General features: G+C 43.9%; 1 long non-coding RNA gene across 1 annotated transcript; it reads right to left on the bottom strand.

The window, feature by feature from the left end:
- Positions 1 to 14,839: 14,839 nt before the first annotated feature.
- LOC140070432 (uncharacterized) lies at positions 14,840 to 19,231 on the bottom strand. The gene is made up of 3 exons (XR_011848928.1): positions 19,141 to 19,231; positions 17,459 to 17,533; positions 14,840 to 15,106 (listed from the first exon to the last, which is right to left on the bottom strand). It is a non-coding gene; the product is annotated as an uncharacterized lncRNA (long non-coding RNA).
- Positions 19,232 to 23,426: the final 4,195 nt, after the last annotated feature.

Genomic DNA, 23,426 nt, shown 5'->3' with positions numbered 1-23,426 from the left:
CGTTTTTGATGTCCAGACCAGGAGTGGCGTGAAAACAGAGAAGGAGCAGCACCTCTCAATGATATGTTCTCATCTGTATTCATCCACATCTGCTTTTGGCGTCAAAAATTGCATCTGAAAAACTGAACGTGTGAATGCACCCTAAGGCTGCGGTCACGTGTACTGCGTACCGCTAGACGTCCGTTCATAACACAACGCTAGCGCACGGGGGTGGGGTATTTGGGGGTTGTGGCAGGTGCTCGGCCCGACAGCTGAGGACCGCCCCCGGTGCGCTAGCGTTGTGTTATGAATGGACGCCTAGCGGTTCGTGTGACCACGGCCTTACAGTGTTTGTTTTGTGTGCATTATTTTACATGAAAGCCTATAGGGTTGGTTAATCAGGGCTTGTACGTATGTTTTCTGGCGTACAAGTCCTGCAATAAAACCAAAGCCAGTAATTATGGTTATTTACCTCATGATGCCACATCCACGCAAAGTGGGCGTGGACGTCGCCAGAGTGGGCCAGCATGGGGGTGTTCCTGTGCTGCACCTGTACAATTACTATAGTCAGGGAACATTAATGACAGAGAGCTCGCAGGTTAAGGTGCCCTGCCTGGCGTAGAGTTGTACGCTGAGTAGCCCGGACAGGCAATGTATCCAGTGTGTTGGGGACTTCAAATAAAATATGTAACCAATCCGCAAAAAAATGTTTTATTGGAATTTTTCTGGGATTTGACACAGAAACAGAAAAAATGCAGTAGAAATCCGCAATAAATGCATATGTAACGGCCTGGTGGACTGGTCATTACTAAAAGGTTAAAGAGTAACTGTAAAAGTTTTTTTTCCCCACAAATCGATAGCTCTTGGAATGTAAAATAATTTTGCATATTATCTTTGTTACCTTTATGCAGCAGTTTCTTTGCTTTAGCCCTCAGATTACCTCAGTGCTGCAATGGCTGCCTCCTCTCCATGAGCTGACAAGCCCTGGAGTCTGTACTTTGTTTATAGTTTATCAGTCGGTTTCATGGGAGGGAAGGAGCTGCTGCTTGTTTGTTTGTTTTCAAAGGGGGAATCACATTTAATAATTTTGTAAAATCATTATAACTTTACAGTTACGCTTTAATTTAGTGAGCACTATATGTGGCCCTATGTTTTCAGATAGTTCTGTGTGTAGTACTATTACCTTATGGGGCATTTAGTGTGGCACTTTTACATTTCGGGCCACAGTGTGGAACATTTAGTGGTGCGGTCTTTGCACTTGTACATACATCTGTACATTTTATTTTAAATGTAATAGTCCCTTGTGTGTATTTAGATAATAAAAGGTTGTGCCTATCGCTTGTCATCGGTTCATTTTTTAAAGTTAGATATTGCAATGAATGAAATTAATAATTCATGTGCTTCTTTTCCCATTGTTATTATACATCACTTTTATTTATCACAGATTGATGTCTTGGTCACTTATTGTTTTGCTGCCAGTTGTTGTTGCTGCAGAGTTATCACCTTGTCATCTATGTTGACATGAGAAGCCATAAAATGTCTGTTTTTCAAATAGAACACTGTCAAAATGTTCAAAATATTCTCATTTATATTTATATATTACAGAGTTTCATTTAAAGGGAACCTGTCACCAAGGACTTCATGTTCACTAAAGACAGGTTGCACGAAGCCCATTACACCTGCATAGCATAGGTACCTTTGTGCCTTCTCTAAGAATTTTCATTACAATAAAATGTAACTTACTTGACATCCTGCCAGAATCCAGGGCTGATTCGTGGGGAGGGGGATTTGGTTTGGATGCATTTTAAAAAAAACAAACACTTGTCATGTCTGTGCTACTCAATCACTCCTCAGCTCTCAGCCCCATCCTTTCTGCTCATTTATAACCCCTCCCTTCACCATTGATGTCAGCTGTCCCTTACCCTGAGGCAGGGATAACAAACAAGTGTATGCATGTGGGGAGGAGTAACTCCAGATGTGCTTGAAATGCAATTCAAGAGCATCATGTGAACATGGCGTTATGTGTTTAGACAGGACCTCTTATTAAAAGTGAACTATGACTTCCTCATGTCTCCCTAATATTGTTGCCTCCTCTCATCTCCCTCTCTTATTGTGAGCCCCCGCTCATCTTCCCCAACATATTGGGGCTTATTTACTAAGGGTTGCAGATCGCACTTTCGCCGGACTGTTTGTCATTTGGACAGGTATTTAACAGGTGTCTGCGCGGGGGTTGTGTACCGCATGCCATAGTTTTTGGGCGCAGCTGCGCTGGCTTTTATCCAACGCAAATTGGGAGACGGCTGTCAGACGTTCCAACTAATTCAGACTAAGCTCAAGATTTAAGATTCAAATTGTGTTGCAAGACAATGCACTTACATACACCAGGAAGAAGAAGGTGAACTCCGGTGGACCTGAACGGGGAACGACACTTGCAGGATCGTCAGACAGTGCACTTTTGGTGAACTCCGTGGACGGGTAAGTAAATGTACCCTATTGTCTTCCACTATTTTGTGGAATAACATTGATAACTTTTGGCACTTTAAAGGCATGGGATGATATAGCAAAGGAGGATATGCTCTAAACACCTCATTACTTGTGATTTTTTTCACTTCCTATGTTGTCCATAAATGTGATTGTTACTTATTCTTTATTAAAGGAAACATAAGAATTCACCATTTGAAGTATAGAACATTGGATGGGACAATTTACATATGCCTATTAGCATTAGACCTTTGGTGTAACGAATATGTTGTTAAAAAGGTAGCATAGACATGACATGTGATGTTAGGTTCTGTGACTGCAATCTTCCGGTTTCCACTAGCCCTACCCTGATGTTGTTGTGTGTCCCTCTAGTACAGTGTATTTGTTCAAACAATTTTTTGTCTTGTATTTTATAACATAATAAAACTTTTGATGCTTTTTGATCATAAAAACTGTGGTTGATGTCTGACAGTTTTCTGTGCAGGATATGTATGTAAGTGCCAGTTTAGATTCGATGGAGGTACACCATACTATTGTGCAATACTATGGAGGAACACCATATGCAATGACGATAAATGTATGTAGACAGCTTCAATTTGTCCTCCACGTAGAGGTTTTTCCAATTGTGTTGATTATGGGGCTAGCAAAGAAGCCAACAATCAGGGACTATTGGAGCACAGACATTTTGTTCTACACCCGATGTTCCCCATGGCCACAAGTAGAATGGGCTTTGAAGCTATTTTCACATTATGGTAAGACACAGTGCCCACCCAGAGATGACCCCAGCTATGATTGGTTATCTAATGTCAGGTCCATCCTAGACCATTTTAGTGGCAAGTTTGTGCACGGATATTCAGACGGAAAACATGTGTCCATAGGCAAGTCACTGGTACAATTTAAAAGATTTCACTTCTGCCAGTACCTGCCCAATAAGAGGTCAAGGTATGGTGTGAAGTTGTATAAGGTGTGTGAGAGTACATTTGGGTACAAATACAAGTTTAGGGTATATAAAGGGGAGAACTCAGTGTGGCCGAATGCCGAGCTAGGAGGACGCATACCGGCGAGCTCCCGGGATCCTGACCTCCATCCTGATATTTGGATAGCCATCCGTGATTATAATCAGCTGGACACCCGGCGCGGACTTACCTGGCACTAGGAGGACGGAGTGGAGCCGGCCATTTGGAACCCCAGCCGAGTCGGAGGGTCAGAAGCGGAGACCGGGCGCCGCCACTGAAGCCGAGGAGCCGGTGTAGCCGAACCTGCCGCTGTTGGTGCCTTGCACCGCTGTGTTCCGGGACCGGGTGCCGGTATCTGGTGAGGTGTCGGGCCCCCTGCTCGGGATCGAGGGAGGCCGCAGTGGTGTGGCGCACGCAGCACGTGGGGCGCCGGCGCCATTGTAGATCTGGCGCGCCTCCTCCTCCTGCTCTCCGGGCGCTGCCTGCACAATTAATCCTCCTCCCGGGTCCCGGTGTCGGCGGCAGGCGTGGAGTCGGTCCTCCGGACAGAGACTGAGGGCGGCCGCTGCGATGAGGGGTGTGCGGCACGTGGTGTGCCGGCGCCATAGTGAAGAGGGCACACTTCCCACTCCTGCCTTCCAGGCGCTGCCCCCGTCAGAGAATCTGAGGGACAGCCCAGGAACCACTGCCTCGGGGTCCTGTCTCCACGGAGCAACTGCGGCTGAGAGGTAGGCTGCCTGTCTGCTCCCCTGGCCACAGAGCCTCTCCTGACATAGCCCACCCGTGTCAGTGCAGAAGTGACTTTCCTGACCCCCCCCCTGCTCACATTGCTATCTGGCACTGAAGGGGTTACTTCTACTTCCACTATACTACATAGAGCTCGGTTTTAGTCCTTCTGCCGTCTACCCTGGTGAATCCTTAGTGATTGTCTGATTCAATTCAACCCTCCTTGAAAGCTTACTGGGTTACTGGTGCTGTATGCTTGTAATTCACACAGATAGTAAAATGGGCAACAGGAGGAGAACAGCTAAACAAAGTAAGGCGCCATCAGGAGCCTCTGCGCCGCCATCCGATGACGAATCAGTTCCTGGAGACCCCCTGTACCATTCTCTGGACCCTCTGGATAACCAGGCGTGCTCCACCTCACAAGCTGTTTTAGCACAAATACAATCTAATGCGGCAAGGAAGCTGGGCAGGTTTTCACGTGCTCAGCCTAGCTCTCCTCAAGGGTCTCCTGGTCCCTCACCCTCCATGTTTGATGGATCTCAGAGCCCATTGCAACCTGACGACCCGGAGGACATTCCTATGGATCCATCTGAGGTGCTAGACAAGAAATTTGCTGAGGTGTTAGCAGCCATTAACTCCTGCCAATCTAAGCTAGTTAACAAAGTTGATGAACTCCGTCAGGACTTTGTCATCCTGAGACATGACGTCCATAAAGCCAAGGAGCGGATAACCGAGACGGAGCGCCGCATTTCTGATGTTGAAGATGTCCAGAGACCAATGCCCGTTCAGATTACTGATTTACAACGTCAGATGGCTGCCGCTGCAGACAGGGCGGATGATTTTGAGAACCGCTTAAGGCGCAACAATATAAGAGTTGTTGGTCTCCCCGAGAAAGCTGAGGGTCCCGATCCGGTCGCTTTTTTTGAAAAATGGATGAAGGACTTGCTTCCTGCAGAGACTTTCTCGCCGTTTTTCACGGTAGAAAGGGCCCATAGAGTCCCAACCCGCCCTGGCCCTCCGGGGGGAAATCCCAGGCCTTTCCTAGTTAGACTGCTACACTTTAGGGATAGGGACGCAATTCTGCGTGCGGTTAGAGGCAAAGGGGAGATTCTCTTGGGTAATAACAGAATAGCATTTTACCCTGATTTTTCTGCTGCGGTGAGGAAGCAGCGCACCCACTTCAATGAGGTTCGTAGTCGTCTTAGGGATAAGGGGTACAAATACTCGATGTTTTTCCCTGCACGTCTCCGTGTGATAGATGGTCAGAGGACCCGTTTTTTCACCTCCCCGTCCGAAGCCATGCACTGGGTGGACTCAGCCCCTAGGGCTCCTGGAAGTGCTAGGGCGGCCCCTCCTCCCTGACCTTGGGCTGGAAGGTACTCAAAGTCCTTCTCTTTTAGTCAAGAGAACTTGCATGTCATAACTGGGGTCCCAGTGCTAATATAGCTAAGCGGTTATGTCATATAATACTTCAAGATGGGTGCCTACACCCCCTCTAGTATATTATTGGGGTGCTCCCTCTATACTGTATTTAAGTGATCGGTGCTATCCATCATTTACTTCCTAATCCCCTTACTATAGGGGTCAGGTTCCCGGGATAAGCAGTTTTGGGTTTATCCTAGTTAGGGACCATAGTTCCTGGTAGTTAGATAGTTCGAGGGTATAGGTCTGCACTTCAATTGTTAGAGTGTTAGACAGGGGGTTATCTCTAATGTATAGTTGGGATACAGGTTTACTCATGTTAATGTTAATGCTTTATTATGTGTTTTTTGTGGTAAAGCTGTGTGAATGTGTGTGTGATTGGTTGTATGTGTCTATGTCCCCTCCATCTCTCTTTGCAGGTTCCATTTCTCCAACTATCCAGCCAGATCCATATCCCTCCTTACTCTTATGGCGTCAATTAAGGTAATAAGCTGGAACGTTAGAGGGCTAAATTCTAAATTTAAAAGAGCTATAATTTTGGATACCATTAAAAAACAGTCTCCTCATATAGTCTGTATACAGGAGACACACCTTACAGGACAAAAAATTCTATCACTGAAACGTGCCTGGGTTGCTAGGGGTTACCACTCCTCATACTCAGTGTATGCAAGAGGAGTCTCTATACTTGTATCTAAATCCCTCCCAATAGAGGTGTCACAGGTGGCCATCGACCATTTTGGCCGCTTTGTCATACTGCATTGCTCCTTATGGGGGTCCTCCTTCAACATTGCTTCAGTGTACGTCCCTCCTCCTTTTGATACTGGTCCACTACAAGCACTGACAGATAAATTGGTACCCATGCCCCCGGGTCCATTAATATGTATAGGGGATTTTAATGCGGTGCCCGATCCATCTCTGGATCGCACTAGTGGTGTAGACCCAGCATCAACTCGATTAAATGAATGGATTATGTCCCTTAACCTGATAGATCTCTGGAGGGGGAAATATCCTTTGGGGAAAGAGTATACCTTCTACTCCTCAGTGCATAGGACCTTTTCTCGAATAGACCTGGCATTAGGCTCTCCTGACGTGCTCCCCATGGTTGACTCTATCTTCCACTGCCCCCGTAGTATCTCGGACCACTCCGCTTTGGTTCTCAATCTACTGATTGGTCCTCCCTGTGATTCCCGAATTTGGCGCCTGCACCCTGCATGGCTTTCTAATCCTGCAGTGCAGATGAAAATGCAGACAGATCATAATGAATTTTGGGAAACCCATCATAACCATCCAGATCTATTGCTTCTATGGGACGCATACAAGTCCTCTACGAGGGGGGCGATCATCTCTGGGGTGGCAGGGCATAGGAGGGTCATGGGCGATAAAGAAAGAGGGTTGACCTCTAGACTACAGGTTGCTGAAAAGAGATACATAGAGAATCCCAGCGGGGACAATAAGAGGGCTTGGGCGCAGGTACAGCGGGAACATCTTGCTCTGGCCAAGGAACGCTCTAGTAAACGCCTTTTGGCTTCTGAAGCCTCAGTTTTTGAATTTGGGGACAAAAATGGTAAATTACTTGCATACCTCTCCAGGGCAGAACGACCGTGTGCGTCGGTCCCCTTTATAGCAGATGCGAATGGGGCCTTGGTACATGATCCTACCTCCATAAATAAAGTGTTTAAAGAATTTTATTCTTCCCTGTACAGTCCTAGCATATCTACCACGGCTGCTGAAATAGATGCCTTTTTGGATGACCTTCCTCTGTGGCGCTTAACCCCTGCTCAATCACTAGAATTAGACTCCCCTATCTCAGCAGAGGAGGTGGAGTCAGCTATCCAGTCTCTTCCATCAGGTAAGACACCTGGTTTAGACGGGTTGGGGGGAGAATGGTATAGGAGTAAATGTGAATTTTTAGCCCCTAAGCTGCTTGATGTTTTTAACACAGCCCTGGAGCATGGCTCGTTGCCTCCCTCTCTGAGAGAAGCCTTAATATTAGTCCTCCCGAAGCCCGGGAAAGACCCTTCTCTCCCTGACTCCTATCGACCTATTTCTCTCCTTAACACCGATGTAAAAATCCTGGCCAAAATCTTGTCAACAAGACTAAATAAGGTGATTTTGTCACTGGTGCACCCGGATCAGACGGGCTTTATGCCCGGCAGGGGAACGGATATTAATATTCAGAGATTGTTCCTAAACATAGAAGCAGCGGTGGGTTCTCCTGATCCTGGCTTTGTTCTATCACTTGACAATTGCAAGGCCTTCGACTCTGTCGAATGGCCATATTTATGGGCCGTACTGGCTAAAATGAGAATAGGCCCCAGATTTCTGGCCCTTGTCCAGCTTCTATATCAGGGTCCGAAAGCCAGGGTCAGAACTAACCTGAATGTGTCTGCCCCCTTCCCCATGGGCCGGGGCACCAGGCAGGGTTGCCCGTTGTCCCCGTTACTTTTTGCATTGGCCATTGAACCCCTTGCTATAGCCATTCGCCTCTCCGATGATATAGTTGGATTGGTGAGAGGGTCGATCACGGAGAAAGTTTCTCTATACGCGGACGACACCTTAGTATACCTTGGAGACATTGGCGCCTCTCTGGTGTCCCTTCTTTCCCTAATTGACAGATTTGGTTCCATCTCAGGCCTACGGGTAAATTGGGATAAGTCAGTCCTCTTCCCCTTATCGGGAAATGTCAGTCTTAATCTATCTATCCCCCTGCAGGTAGTATCTAGCTTTAGATATCTTGGGGTCAGGGTGTCTCGTAGGGTCCAGGATTATGTTGCATTAAATATTGATCCCCTGATAACAGACACAGAGAAACGGTTGCAAGCATGGTCCACATTACCCTTATCCCTATATGGTCGCATTAATATTTTTAAAATGATTTATCTACCAAAATTCTTATATCTACTTCACTCCTGCCCGGTGCTACTCCCCAAACTAATATTTAAACGTATAGACAGTATTTTAAGAACATTCTACTGGCAAGGAACCAGCCCACGGTTCAGTCTGGCCGTGCTACAGGCGCCTAGATCTCGAGGTGGATTAGCGGCTCCTGACCTATACTTTTACTATTTAGCATCCCAACTTGTCTACGCACAGTGGTGGATCGACATAGATAGGGGGAATGCAGCCACTGCTTTGGCTGGGTCTCTGATGGGGTCATATGAAGCGCTCACGAACCTTCTATATAGGTACAAATCCCCGGCCTTAATCCCAATTCCCTTGCGTACCGTAGCTGTATGCTGGCGAAGAGCTCAATCGCTAGTCAGCCCCTCCTCTCCCCCTCCGGTGTCTCCCAGATCTCCCATCTGGTTAAACCCTTGGTTCCCACACCTTCTCTCCTTGCCTGGGTGGACGATGTGGGGGGCGGCAGGTGTCAAGTTCATCGGCCAATTGTTATCCTCAAACTCTGAGCTACTCTCCCTTCGTGAACTGAGAGAGAAATTTTCCCTACCCCCCATGGCGTCCTTCCACTACTCCCAACTGAGACACGCCTTTAAGGCCCAGTTTGGGTCCACTACATTGTCCACAGAATTCACTAAACTGGAAACTCTGCTAGGAACCCCTGATCTATCAAAAACTCTCACACAAGTGTACAATGTTCTGCAAGCACAAGGAGTTAGACCATTTGATCGGGCTCATGTGCGCTGGAGGGAGGATATCCCAGACCTCTCAGAAGAGGAATGGGGGGAAGTTGAGCACTCCTACTTTGACTCAGTGGTGAGCGCAAGGGATTTCCTAGTACAAACAAAATTCCTCCACAGAATTTATTACACACCGGTAAGACTTAATCGTATGGGGGCTAGACAGGATGATAACTGCTTCAGATGTCAGGTAGCCTGTGGTTCTTTCTTACATTGTGTGTGGGCATGCCCCAGGGTCAGTGCCTTTTGGACAGAAGTGCTAACATTCCTCAGCAATCACTTTGGCTTTCCCCATATAGCTAACCCCAAGGTTTGCCTTTTGGGAATAATAAATGAGGTCATTGGTGGCCATTATGACAGGATCTTCTTTAGACTCGTTCTGTACTATGCTCGTAAGGTGGTGATTATGTCCTGGAAGGATCGTGACCCCCCTCCCCTGCAGAAATGGATATCGCTGGTCAACAAGGTTATCCCTATGTATTACTCGGTATACAATAATAGACAATGCCCTCAAAAATTTGAACTTATTTGGTCTAGATGGAACATGAACTCTAACACTGCGGTGTAAAGTAGATATCATAAACGTATCCTTTTGTCTGGCTCGAACCCCTGGTGAAGAGGGTGGAGTGTTGTGTAGTTAGTGTTATGTCTTTGTATGTCTGCATGAATGGGTGCTTGAATGTTTGTTCATTAAGTTCCAACTGCGGCGTTTACATGCTGTATATGTACTGATATGGTCATCTATTTCTGATATTAGAATGCTATTTGACCGATTGCAATATCTGACTATGCTGTCCTGCTATCCTCAAGTATCACTACGCTGCGCCGTAGTCTAATGTTTTAAGGTGTTATTGTTGAATTTTAAAAATGGAAAATTCATAAATAAAATCTTTTAAAAAAAATAAAGGGGAGAACTCCAGAATAGTGCCCACAGAATGCCCCCCTTCCTCGGTATTACTGAAAAAGTAGTTTGGGATTTAGTGCACCCACTCCTGTACAAGGGCTATCCCCTCTACCTGGACATTTATTATACTAATGTGCCTTCCAGAAATACTGAGGCATGCAGAACTGTAAGAAGAAATCAGGGCGGTCTCCCGAAGTCTCTGCTTTCGGAAAAACTTAATAGGCAAGAGAGCCGAGCACTATGCAGCGACTCTGTATTGTGTGTTAACAGAGAGGTCCTTGTATTAACAACAATGCATGGGCACACATGCCCCTATGTCCCAGTACGAGGTACCAGTACAAAAACCCCCAAACCTGACTGCATACTGGATTATAACCAGTACATAGGAGGTGTGGACTTGTCGGACCAGGTGCTTCAGCCATACAACGCCACGAGGAAATCGAGGGTACGGTACAAGAAGCTGTACAGGAAGAATTCAAATAGCACCATATAATTCTTACATGTTATATCAATGTGCAGGCCAAAGGGGAACTTTCCTGGAATTTCAAGAGTGGTAATTAAACATTTGCTTTTTGGAGACCAGGAAGGGGGGAGTGCCAGTACTTCTGGAAGTGAGGCCACAACACATATTGTACCAGGGCAGCACCTTCCAGGAGAAGTTCTCAAACGGCAGACAAAGGAAGGACTCAAAAAAGTGTAAGGTAAGTTATAAAAAGGTCAACATTTATCAATGCGACACATGCCCCTATAAACCTGGACTATGTATAAAATTGTTTTTGGATATATTACACTTCCCTGGATATATAGCTATATGATGCCACATGCCGCACCTTCCCTTCTGAGCCCTGTCATGTGCCCAGCCTGTAGATTATTGCTACATATGGGGCATTGCCGTGCTAGGGAGAACCATAATGATTTTGGGGTGTTTGTCTCCAGGATCATGAGCTGGTCACAAGATATTTGGAAGTAAATTGCTATATTGATGAAAAATGCTATTTTTTACTATGAGCTATCCATTATGCATTATCTTTAGGTCACCACCTGTGGGGTTAAAATGCTCATGACATCCCTTTTCCATTAATTGAGGGGTGTAGTTTCCAAAATAGGGGTTTCTACTGTACTGCTCCCTGACGGCATTGCTTCATGCTGCCAAAAAATTATGTAAAATATCTGTGCTCCAAATGCCAGTTCTTCCTTCTGAGCCCTGCCATGTGGGGTATTACCGAACTGCATAATGATTTTTGAGGTGCTTGCTTCCACTAGCATGAGTTGGGCAAAATACATTTGGCACTAAAATGGCATATTTTTACTCTGCACCATTCACTATGTATTATATTTAGGAATGTAGGGGGAGGGGGGGGGAGTAAAATGCTCATTACAACCCATAGATAAATTCTTTGAGGGGTGTAGTTTCCAAAATGTCACTCCTGGGGGGGGGGGTTGCTATTATATGGGCACCCCAAAACCAATTCAGTGGAATGGATCCAAATTTTAGTCCTTCCATTCTGAGCCCTGCTCTGTGCCCAGCCTGTAGATTATTGACACTTATGGGATATTGCCCACATAATGATTTTTGCTGTGTTTGTCTAAAGTTACATTAGTTGCGCAAATACAATTTGCACTAAAATGGCGGATCTGAGAGAAAAGTGCAATTTTTACTCTGCACCATTCTCTTTGTATTACATTTGGGCCAGCATCTTGGTGGTTAAAGTGTTCACTATAACCCTAGATAAAGTCTTTAAGAGGTGTAGTTTCCAAAATGGTGTCACATCTCAGGGGTTTCTATTGAACTGGTACCTCAGGGACTCTGCTAACACAGCACCCCGAAACCAATCTAGCCAAAATGGAGCTCTAACAGTTAAATTTCGGTCCTTCCCTTCTGAGCCCTGCTGCCTGCCCTGCCTGTAGATTATTTCCACATACATGGCTGTACCTGGGAGAACCCACATAATGATTTTTGGCATGTTTGCCCCCAGAGGCATGAGTTGGGCAAAACAAATTTGGCACTAAAATGGTACATTTGAGAAAAAAATACAAAATGCACCAATTACTTTGTATGTGTTTGGCGATTAATGGAGCAGAATGGTCATGCGCGGCCGTCTGCTTCATTGATCTGAAGGAGCGACGAGGGGTCCCCTGGATAGGGCCTAACTTTTCTTTGTGGGAAAACCCCTTTAACGTACAAACTGCCTACATCCTAAATGGATTAATTTAATTTGTTTGCAGTGAAAAGTAACGGTTTGCGGAACTCATTAGGACCACAAAGGTATTTGTGCAAAAAAGCTTGTCCTTTATTTAACGCTGCAGGTGCATGTTACATGTCCCGTGTTCCTGTTCCTATCTGCCTGGACCTCCCATTTCTTACCCCGGATTGAACTTGACATTGCATCTGATAAATGTCCCCCGCAGCAAGTACAACCTGCTTTGCGGCGGGCACTGGTGAAGACCAGGTGCCACTTAGACTCTCGTCCCAGATGTTGGCTAGTACCACCTCCAGCGGTGGTCCAGTGGATCCATGCACCCCGAATCCTGACAATCTGTCCATTATCAATTGTATATTGGTGACTTAACAAAAGGGATCTATAACAAGCGGTTTTATTGTACTTTTTAAAACAAATCCCATAAATAGCCTTCTGTGTTTCCTGGAAACATAAAGTTAGACTCTTAAGACGTGACAGACATATTCCTTTATGAAATGAGCTTGTGCCTGAATCATCAGTTGTAACGGATCACAGAAAAGAAGAAAGCAGTCAATCAACGCAGACAGCGAAGTGACATTTGTAGACTGCGCTTGTTACTTGTGATATATGTAACATGGAGATGCCCGCAGAATGTCTGTGGGTTCTTATTCCGTGGATTTGGTTTTCAGAGACAATTCATTTTTTGATATTAAGCTCAGATTCTCAAATTAAAATATTGTCTGTACTGGAGGTCATAAATAAATGAAATGTTTGGCTTCAGAATTATAAATCTTTCTATGACTATGGAAATATCCAAATGTACCTTGTCTTGGAAATTAATTGCAGCTGTTATTTATCTCCCAAGAAAATAGACACTTTTTTTGGTTGGTTGCTATGGAAAAGTTATTGTCTGCAATGTTTGTCATACATGAGATGCCAGTGTAAAACCTTACTTACTGATAGCTAATCCATATAAACCAGCCTTTCCAATCAAAAAATGTTTTACTTTTGTTAATATATTTCCCCCCTAAAGTAATTCTAGTCTATAATGGTTTTTGCCATGTTTAGTTTTTTCTTCCCGACTTCTTCACCACTTTACTGGCTGATCCAATTGGGTACAAGCTAATGTTTTGCAAACATAAATTATAATATTATAACGAGGCAATCTATCACATGACATGTGTCGCTATTGCCGTCTATGGGGACGTACATGCGGCCGCAAATTTGCGGCCGCATGTACGTCCCCGCAGACGGCCATGTGAATAAGCCCTTAGATAGAATACAGTTGATGTGAAGAATGGCTCTTTTCTTGAAGAATGTGACTAATGTAGGCCCGAGTCCGGCGATTTCATAGCATAATAAAATAAATGAATCTTAGCCATTACAGCTTAAGTATTAGAATATAACTGCTTCTTATGATGAAAATACGGTGTATGTGAATATTAAAGGGATTTTTCTGGCTAAAAATACTATTAATAACATATACACAAAATCTATGACCAAGATTTGTGGGGGGTTGCTGGATGTTTGACCCACACCAATCAGCAGTTCTCCGCAGCTGGTAAACAGAGAATGTAACAGGAGGCAAACAGCTCTGTGTTCACTTTAGTGGTCAGACCAGGTTACTGCAGATCACATCCCATGTATCTGAATGGGAGCCAACCTGTAATGATTAGGTCTGGCCACTGTTTGTCTCCTGTCTCATTCTTTGATTATAATCTGTTAATAATAATCATAATAAACACAGAGCTTGCCAAATCGGTTCCTGTCTTCAATGGGGATCACAATCTAAACAACCTACCAGTATATGGAGTGTGGGAGGAAACCGGAGGACCCGGAGAAAACCCATGCAAACTCTTTGCAGATGTTGACCCTGGGACTTGAACCCAGGTCCCCAGCGCTGCAAGGCTGTAATGCTAACCACTAAGCCACCGTAAAAACATCTCATCTACGGGTATGCCGTATCCTGGACTCCCACAAATCTTTATATTGAGGATTCATCCTATGTATCCATAATCATGGCTTTGGATATAAGTATGCTACTGATGCAGTGCAGTTATCTGCTGTGTAATTTTTTTCTGTAATATGCAATTAATAATGATTCTATGAAACGCTATTACGTGTCTCGCACCGCACTGCAGGCACACAGGTACAGATCCCTGCGCTTGCTATAACCTACAGTTTCTTGCCTGCTTGTTCAGAATTACAGTATCACATGTAACTGGGAACAAAGGCTACAGGGAACGGAGTTTAATGGATTGTGATTACTGTTCTGGAACAGATTGAACCTCTTTATAGTCCATGAGAAGCTGATGTGAACTGAATTCAAACAAAAGGAAGATAATGGATTTTACTGCAAGCTACTCAGATGAAAAGGATGCTATCTCATAATTTACAACTACAGCAGATCTCCAGATAGGATGAGAGAAAGAAAAGTCATAAAACATTGACAATATTAAAATTCGCTCCCAGATTTCGCTTTTTTTTTCAAGTATTTTGCATTGTTTATTTCTACACAATAATTAACCTTGCTCCTAGTAGCAATGTGGCAATCTTCAGATCATAATTATTATTACCCCAGCTCCGAGTCCTGGACACTTTCCAGCATTCGCCCTGACTGAAGTATAGATGAAGTATATCTTCTTAATGTCTTCTTTGAAACTCGGCCAAGTCTTTTATAGCATATTACACAGATTGCCACGGTGAAATGTTTTATACTCCGCAATCCGATTTTTTTTTCCTCTCTCCTTGCTGGATCCCAGGAATAAGTATTAGACACCACTCATTGCATTTCTGCTGCGTTAATGCATTTGAGAAGCCCTGGAATTGTGACAGAAGAGAAATATGGTAGGAGAGGCTGAGAGCAGTTATAATATGTATCCTCTTATACCTCTAGACAATAATGAAATAACCTCCACATAACACAACAGTAATAGCTTTAGTATAGCAAAAAAACTAACAAAATAAACAAGCTGTTCCAAACTTCAAACAGCATTTAATATGTCTGCCAGGATTTCCCATGACATGAAATACAATAGGTAGTTACGAGGTAGCCTAAAGGAAAGGAACAGAAATTATTCTGAGCTTGGGGAAGGTAGAAAATATTGCAGTGATAATGTTAGTAGATGAGAAGAAAACAAAGACTGCCGACGACTGTTTTATCCCACTTAAAGCAATAGAGCAGTGATGGCGAACCTATGGCACGGGTGCCAGAGGTGGCACTCAGAGCCATTTCTGTGGGCACTCAGACCATTGCCCAGGACAGAATTCAGCAAATAGGACCAAATCTACCATAACTTTCTGCAGTCCCAGGAAGAGCTGCTGCTCTCAGCGCTATTTTAAAGGGACACTTCATTGTCTGTTTGGAACTGCAGGAAAAGTGAGACGGTGCTGAGAGACCCTGCAGAGAAGCTACAATGAGAGTCTGAATTTGTCCTCCTTCTTTCAACTGTATTGGTTGCCTCAGGGGGCCGATACGATTGAAAGATGTGGAAGCAGTAGCAATAAGTTACTGCTTCAAATGCCATGTTGGCACTTCATGGTAAATAAGTGGATTTTGGTTGTAGTTTGGGCACTTTGTCTCCAAAAGGTTCGCCATCACTGCAATAGAGTATATAAAGCTCTTGTGCCTTGTAAAGGTGGGAACTAATCTGCGCCTGATCCACAGGACAGTCCAGAAGAATGTGCAGTGAGTCTACAAGCAAAATATGCAGATTTAAAGGACATCTACCACCAGGATGAAGGATTGTAAACCAAGCACACTGACATATTGGTATGTGCCTCCTCTGGCAGGACCTGCTCTTCTTTTAGGATCTTATGCCCTTGTTTTTAAGATAAAAAGGCTTAAACATTTATGCAAATTAGCCTCGAGGGCTCCAGGCTCCATTAACATCTATGGAACCCCAAGCCCCTCAGTTTCATTTGTATAATTTTAAAAACCTTTTTTTTTTAAAAAAAAACAGGGCATAAGAAGCTAAATGAAGTGCAGATTCTGCCATAGGGGAGACACACCAGTATGTTAGTGTACTTGGTTTACATTCCTTCATCCTGGTGGTAGAATGTCCTTTAATGCTGATTCTACTGCAGATTTGTCTCCTCTCCAAGCTGTGAAGCATTTTCTACAAAAATTACTGCAAACTACAAACAATCAGCACAGTGCATACAGTAGTTGTAGAAATTTCATCAGATATACCAAGAAACTCCATTATTCCTTTGCACGCAATAGTAAATTAAGCTAGCCGAGGCGTCCCTGCCCCACCCTGTCCTTAGCCCCACCCTTTGCTCTTTCCCATCACACGCATTAAAAAAAAAATGCAGCGTAAGTTTGGGAGATATTTTTCATGCCATGTACACCAGAAAATTGGCATACAAGGTATGATAAATGCCTGCAATATTTACACAATGTAAATGCAACATGTTACTGCGGCCTTCTTGTGTCATAATGGACTTCCAAATACAGACTATTTTATAACATATAAACACATTAAAAATATAAACACAACGGGGCAGATTTACTTACCCGGCCCATTCGCGATCCAGCGGCGCGTTCTCTGAACAGGATTCGTGTCCGGACGGGATTTATGAAGGTAGTTCCTCCGCCGTCCACCAGGTGGCGCTGCTGCGCTGAAAATCATCTGAACGCACCGGAATACACCGAGCTGGACCAGGTGAAGGTAAGCGCTTCCCAAGCGACACATTTTCGGTTTTTAAATGCGGCGGTTTTCCCCTGAAACATCTATAATCTCATTTACAGGATCACAAAAGTATCATTTTCTCTAAAATGGCAAATCTCTAGGAAACAACAAAAAAAATGCCTGCAAACTTATTAAGTGCCCAACAAAGTGCTTCTACCAGTGGTTTGATTTGGGAGCTGTAATATGTAATAATGCAATAATTTCAGTGTAATAATGAAAAGACCTCAAAATGTCATATTAATACTATTCTCCGCTTATAATTATAATAACAGGTTCTGTACATTCCTAGCAATATCCATATAGAGATTCCTTTCATTCCCACAGTGGCCCTTTGTGTAAACTATTGTCTTTTTATAATGTATTTACAAGTGCCGTTTGCTTTCGAGGCCCGGAGACTCCCACCCACACTTTTAGTGTCTGTGTGACACATGTGCATAACACAGAGATATAAGAGGCTTATCTATTTAATGAAGCATACAAGTCACAATGCTCCTCCTTGCTGCGTTGCTTGTACAGATGAAGACGTGCCGTGCATGATGATTTCATTACGCTTCTGCTAAGAAAACAATGCAATTTAGTAAAGCGGTGATCGGTCGGGATCATTTTCTGACAATAGTATAAAGGTGAACATATTACCACATATAAAACGATTCCTTAACATAATAGATAATAAGGATATAATCACCAGATAAGATCCAGGTGCAGTAACAATCACTTATGAAGAGACTGGTGTAAGAGCAATGATAACCCGAGGCAGATAGTAAGCATGGAGCATGAAGCATGGAGAGGATATCACAAGCCTCGCTGGAGATCAGAGTCTCCGGCCTTGACCACAGAAGACTTCACTTTAGTTATGTTGTATTACATTTATAACTAAATGTTTTCTGTAACTATCGAAACAAACCATTTCTCTCACTATCTTCAAGCTCGTAACCTGGAAAATAAAGTCTTAGTGCAGTTAAAGGGGTTGTCTGGTGACATTAGGGATGTCAAAGGTGGGTCCTTTGTCCTCCACAAGTCAGACTAGAAAGACAATCTGTGATATAAAAGTAAAGTAAAGTAAAATGTAATAAGACATTTTGTTTGATGTAGGGAAAATGTTTTGGGTTATTAACAGTGATCCCAATGCAAATAAGTGAGCGCCAGGTATTTTTGATGAAAACCAATGTATTCTTAATATTGGCTCAATGAAGATGACTAAATTGTGTGGCTATTGGCTATTATGTGTAGATGGAGGTAGAGGTGACATAAGGGGGTTAGTTGCATATTTTACATATTGTATTTCAAGACCTAAATAAAGCTGTGACCATCACTATTTCCAACAATTATTTTTATTTATTACTATAACTATTATTTATTATTTGTGTATTACTTTAGACGAGTTAGGAACCCGTTTTCCTAAATCAGAATTATGGCAGAATGAGGCATGCTTTTTGCCTCCATCTGCCCAGTAAAAGTTTGCATTCTATGAGAAACAAATGATGAGAAGACACTTAGGGGAGGCCATTAAAGCCTATGTGGGCCTCATGCAAGGAGTGGTCCCCAGTGATGTAATTATCCAATTAAAAACAGAGAAACACCCTGAACATTGGCAACAGCTAGTCACTGGCTACTGTCAATGTTCACTCCCCTTCCAGTTTTCTGGGGAGAGAAACAGGACAAAGTTTCCAGTAGAACATGCCCTATTGCTCCATTGTAAAAATACATTGGGAATCCACTCTCCCCCCTGTATCCTTACATCATGGGCTAGAACATGGAGATTATGTGCAACAGTACAGGGCCGGCAACAGCACTGGGCATACCCGGGCAAGTGTGGGGGAAACCCCTAAAGGGGTGGGGCTTTATATAAAAGAACCATGGGGGGGGGCTGTATCATAAACTACAGAATATTTTAGGAAACAGGAGACTGGTTTATTTTCAGAATTTTTAATGCCGCCACGTGAGTTCACTGTAAAGGGGACTACCGAGGCTCTGTCGCCCAGTGGCCTACTGAAACCTGGAGCCGACCCAGGGTATGTAGCTTTATAGATCAAAATACAGAGACTGCTTGGCTATCCATGAAAACAGCTAGGAAACCAATGGTCCAGCCACCCTTTTAAGCTTTGTTTTTCTATGTATTGTATTGCAATTGATATTTGAATATTCTATTACAATTATAACCTTACAGTCTTAAAGTCAACATTTGCACAAACTTCTCTTGTATCTCGTATAATAGATATGCCAGACAATGCTGTTTCAAAGGTTGTCGTTATATCTGTGCCTTGTGTCTAATGGAGCTCAATGGATCCTCTATGACCTAAGAAAATGGAATCATTATAAATGGAATATGACTAATACAGGACCCTTGGACCGATTTTGCATCAGATCCAAAAAGCTACATCTTTGACGCCAACCATGATTAATGGCAGCGGCTCCATGATATCATCAGCTTGTAAAATAATATTGTGCTGTTATAATGCTGTACATGACTACAAGTTTTGTTCTACCAGTTCTGGGATATTGCTGGCATGACCTCCATGTTTGTGTTTGAACTGAGCTTTATGGAACCTACTGTAAATGCCAGGGGGTCAATGAAAGATTAGTTAAAAGGGGATGATTTCAGCTTCACGCTAATGTAGTGTCATTGTCAGATGCCATATAACATTTCTGAGCAAAGTGCAAACTGCAGCGTGTCACCTTTTTTTCGGATTGAAATATCAGAGAGGTCGGGTTTAACCAACCATGTAAAAGCTTTTAACACCGCGCTTCATCGTAACGGGATTAAACAGGAACTACATTCTTCATTATAAAATTTTAATAGCGGAGACTGAAGTGTAGGAAAGCCAGGGAATATAAAATGCTAATTGAAACGTATTTGTAATAAGACCGCATTATTAATTAATCAAATGTCACACATCGCAACGCAGTCAAGCATGTCAGCTTTAAGAAAAAAAAAAGTGATTTTCAATCTGTGACCCCTGTGACCTGCAGTGCCGGGATTTGTAATAGATGTGGAGGGACTCTCTCTGCTTCTGCACTTGGCTCTTTCTCCAATTTTGCTCATGACAGATTGATGGAGAGTGAATATCAAAGTTAGTCCTTCAAGGGAGATTTTGTGGATCACATTCCTGCAAATAAATTGACACTGAGCTGGCTATGGATGTGATATAGATATATAATATTTTATACATAGAAAACGTAAACTTAAATTTCATCTTTAAAGCAAACATGTCACCAGGAATGTCATTGTTAGCTGATGACGGGTTCCAATTCCTCTACTATGCTGATTTTTAAAAAATCCTTTGTCAGCATTCTGAATGCTTTCAGTACTTTATAGAACTTCATTTCACATTACCAATGTGTGATGACTCCCAGGTGGGGGGGGTAGGTAGAGCTGCAACATTCTGTGTGCTTCAGTCTCCTCTCCCCTACACTGATCCAGCAGCCCCACAAGCCAGGAAATGTGAAATTAAATTTTGCAAAGTACTGAAATGATTCAAAATTTATTTTTTAAAATCAACATAGCATTGGCCATTGGGACCTGTCCCCAGCTAAAAATGACAATCCTGGTAACATGTTTGCTTTAAAGTATAACTTTGCTATAAAGTATAACTGGATGTTACTTTAGTCCCAGACTGCAATGATCAGCTGTAAGGTGTCTGTAATGAAGCTTTATTGATAATCCTTGGTCCAAATACAGCAAAAAATTTAGAAAATCCAAAAAAACTTTGTCTGGATCTACAATTATAAAATATACAGTTCCGACTTACATTCAAATTAAACTTAAAGGGCACCTACCACCCCGATTCTACCTATAAAGATAGAACGAGTGGTAGGTGGATGAATGGGACGTGAGTGTGAAAAACGCAGGCCTTCGGCTGTGCGGCCCTGGCTCTGAGGCCGGAGCTACTGCGCATGCGCAGAAGGCCGCAGATGCCGGGGGACTCGGACGAAGGCTGCGCACCGAAGATTAAATGGTAAGCGGAGTAACGTGGCTTCTGGGGCGTGGAGTAGCCGCTACTAGTAGCCTCATGTCCGGCTACTCCATGCCCCAGGAGCCACATAAAAAAATTTGCATATGCCTACATTAAACTTTTCTAAAAGATAGCCGGGACGTGAGGATTAGCCCAAAAAAGGGCTATCCTCACGTCCCATTCATCCACCTACCACCCGTTCTACCTTTATAGGTAGAATCGGGGTGGTAGGTTCCCTTTAAGCACAATCCCAAGAAACCTATCTTGTATTTAACCCGGGGACTGCCTGTACTGGGGCATTGTCTTGGCAACAAAATTCACCATACCATCTAGCAGTCTCAACAAGGAGAAATCGCCAACAAATACTGTGCTGCACCGGTTCTACATTAGAGATGTCTTCCTGTGCCTGCAGTAGCCTGCACTTTTTTGATGAGGTGCAAAAACCTCAACACTGTAGGCAGATGGATTTTCCATACGGATGAGACTTGAGTTCAGGGCGGGATATTGACTTCTATTGAAGCTTTGGTAATATAGAAACGTCTTTTTCCAACTGGATGAGAACTAATATGCTTTCATTTACTGACTACATGGGTATGGGTAGGTATTTAAGTAGTGCTGAAAGGAAACAACGGGGCAGATTTACTTACCCGGCCCATTCGCAATCCAGCGGCGCCTTCTCTGCGGTGGATTCGGATCCGGCCGGGATTCACTAAGGCAGTTCCTCCGCCGTCCACCAGGTGGCGCTGCTGCACAGAAGAGCATCGGAACGCACTGGAATACACCGAGGCCGGCTGAGTGAAGGTAAGTGCAAGCTATGCGACACATTTTCCGTTTTTAAATGCGGCGGTTTTTCTGAATACATCGGGTTTTCGTTCGGCCACGCCCCCCGATTTCCGTTGCGCGCATGCCGGCGCCGATGCGCCACAATCCGATAGCGTGCGCCAAAATCCCGGGGCAATACAGGGAAGAACGGCGCAAATCGGAAATATTCGGGTAACACGTCTGGAAAACGCGTTAGTAAATAGTTAGTAAATAGGGAAACTTCACATGTTCTGTTGCTGCTCTGCAGGAATCCTTCTACTTCCTGAAGCCTGGGTCATTCAATAGATCTGCTGGAAGGCATTGAGACTACATGATTTAGAGAGGAGGCTGTAGTAAAACAACTATATTGCTATAAAAATAATTTATGAAAGATCCATGTCTTCTCAAGTATGTGTTTTATGTATTTCTCTTTCAGTGTGTCAGGGTTAGCCTAAATGTTTAAATATTGGGGCACACTTACTAAGGGTCCGCGGACTGCTTTTCCTTGGGTTTCCTGACTTTTTTCATTTTGCGCCACATTTAACTGGGGTTTTTGGCGCACACATTCATGCGATACAAATCGGGGGGGCGTGACCGTCGGACAACCTGACTAATTTGGACTAAGCGCGGGATTTAACATCAAAATTGTGTCACAAGCCATGCACTTATATGCACCGGGAAGAAGATGGTGAACTCCGGTGGCCCTGAGCGGGGAAGCGAAACATGCAGGAAATTGGACGCACGATCTTAGTGAATCGCGGCAGATCCGAATCCTCGTCGGATAACGCACCTCGGGGATCGCGACGGGGCAGGTAAGTAAATGTGCCCCATTGAGTATGGTCATCCCTAAACAAATTATGGATTTACAATATTTTTAGTTTTTAAAGGTTTTTGATGTCTTCCACTCTGGTGTTCTATGTACTTGCCTTTCTGCTGTTCACTTTATTGCTGCTTTGATCTGCTTCTAGATACATTCAGACAGAAGTGTGCTGTTTCGAGGCAACAAACAATGGGGTAGATTTACTTACCCGGTCCTGTCGTGATCCCGCGGTGCGTTGTCCTATGAGGATTCTGGTCCGGCCGATTCACTAGCACCGTGCGTACCAGTTCCTGCATCTGTCGCTTCTGCGCCGAGGTCTGCTGGAGTTCACCTGCTTCTTTCCGGTGCTTGTAAGTGCGTGTTTTGCGATACAATTCTAAATGTTAAATCCTGCGCATTGTCCGAATCTGTCGGGTTGTCCGACGGCCTCTCCCCCAATTTCTGTCGCGTGCAAGCTGATGCCGGTGCGCCAAAATCCAATCGCGTGCACCAAAATCCATGGGCAATTCAGCGCAAAACGGAAATCGTAGGGAAACCCGATGAAAATGCGTCCGACGGACCCTTAGTAAATGAGCCCCATTGTCTGCTTTTGTTGTCCTGGTATCATCAGTGTGTTAACCTTTGCCTAGCAATATGTCCACAAAATGGTCTATGTGTCATCCATAGGTCATCTGTTTTTTGCGGATCTGGAAAAAAAAAACAAGAAACGGAACATTGGCAAATGATGTTCCAACTTCTTAAAGGGTCGCATAATTGTCTATAAATACAGACAGCACATGGATGACACCTGTATGGCATTCAAATTATTCATGTTCCCTAAGACTCATGGAAAGGCCTCGTCTGCAAACACTGGCAATATTAGGACCTGCTTT

Source organism: Engystomops pustulosus, chromosome 1 (genome assembly GCF_040894005.1).
Source record: "Engystomops pustulosus chromosome 1, aEngPut4.maternal, whole genome shotgun sequence".
Classification (NCBI taxonomy): domain Eukaryota; kingdom Metazoa; phylum Chordata; class Amphibia; order Anura; family Leptodactylidae; genus Engystomops; species Engystomops pustulosus.
Note: the sequence above shows the minus strand (reverse complement) of the source record. Positions and strands in the feature narration are given on the sequence as shown.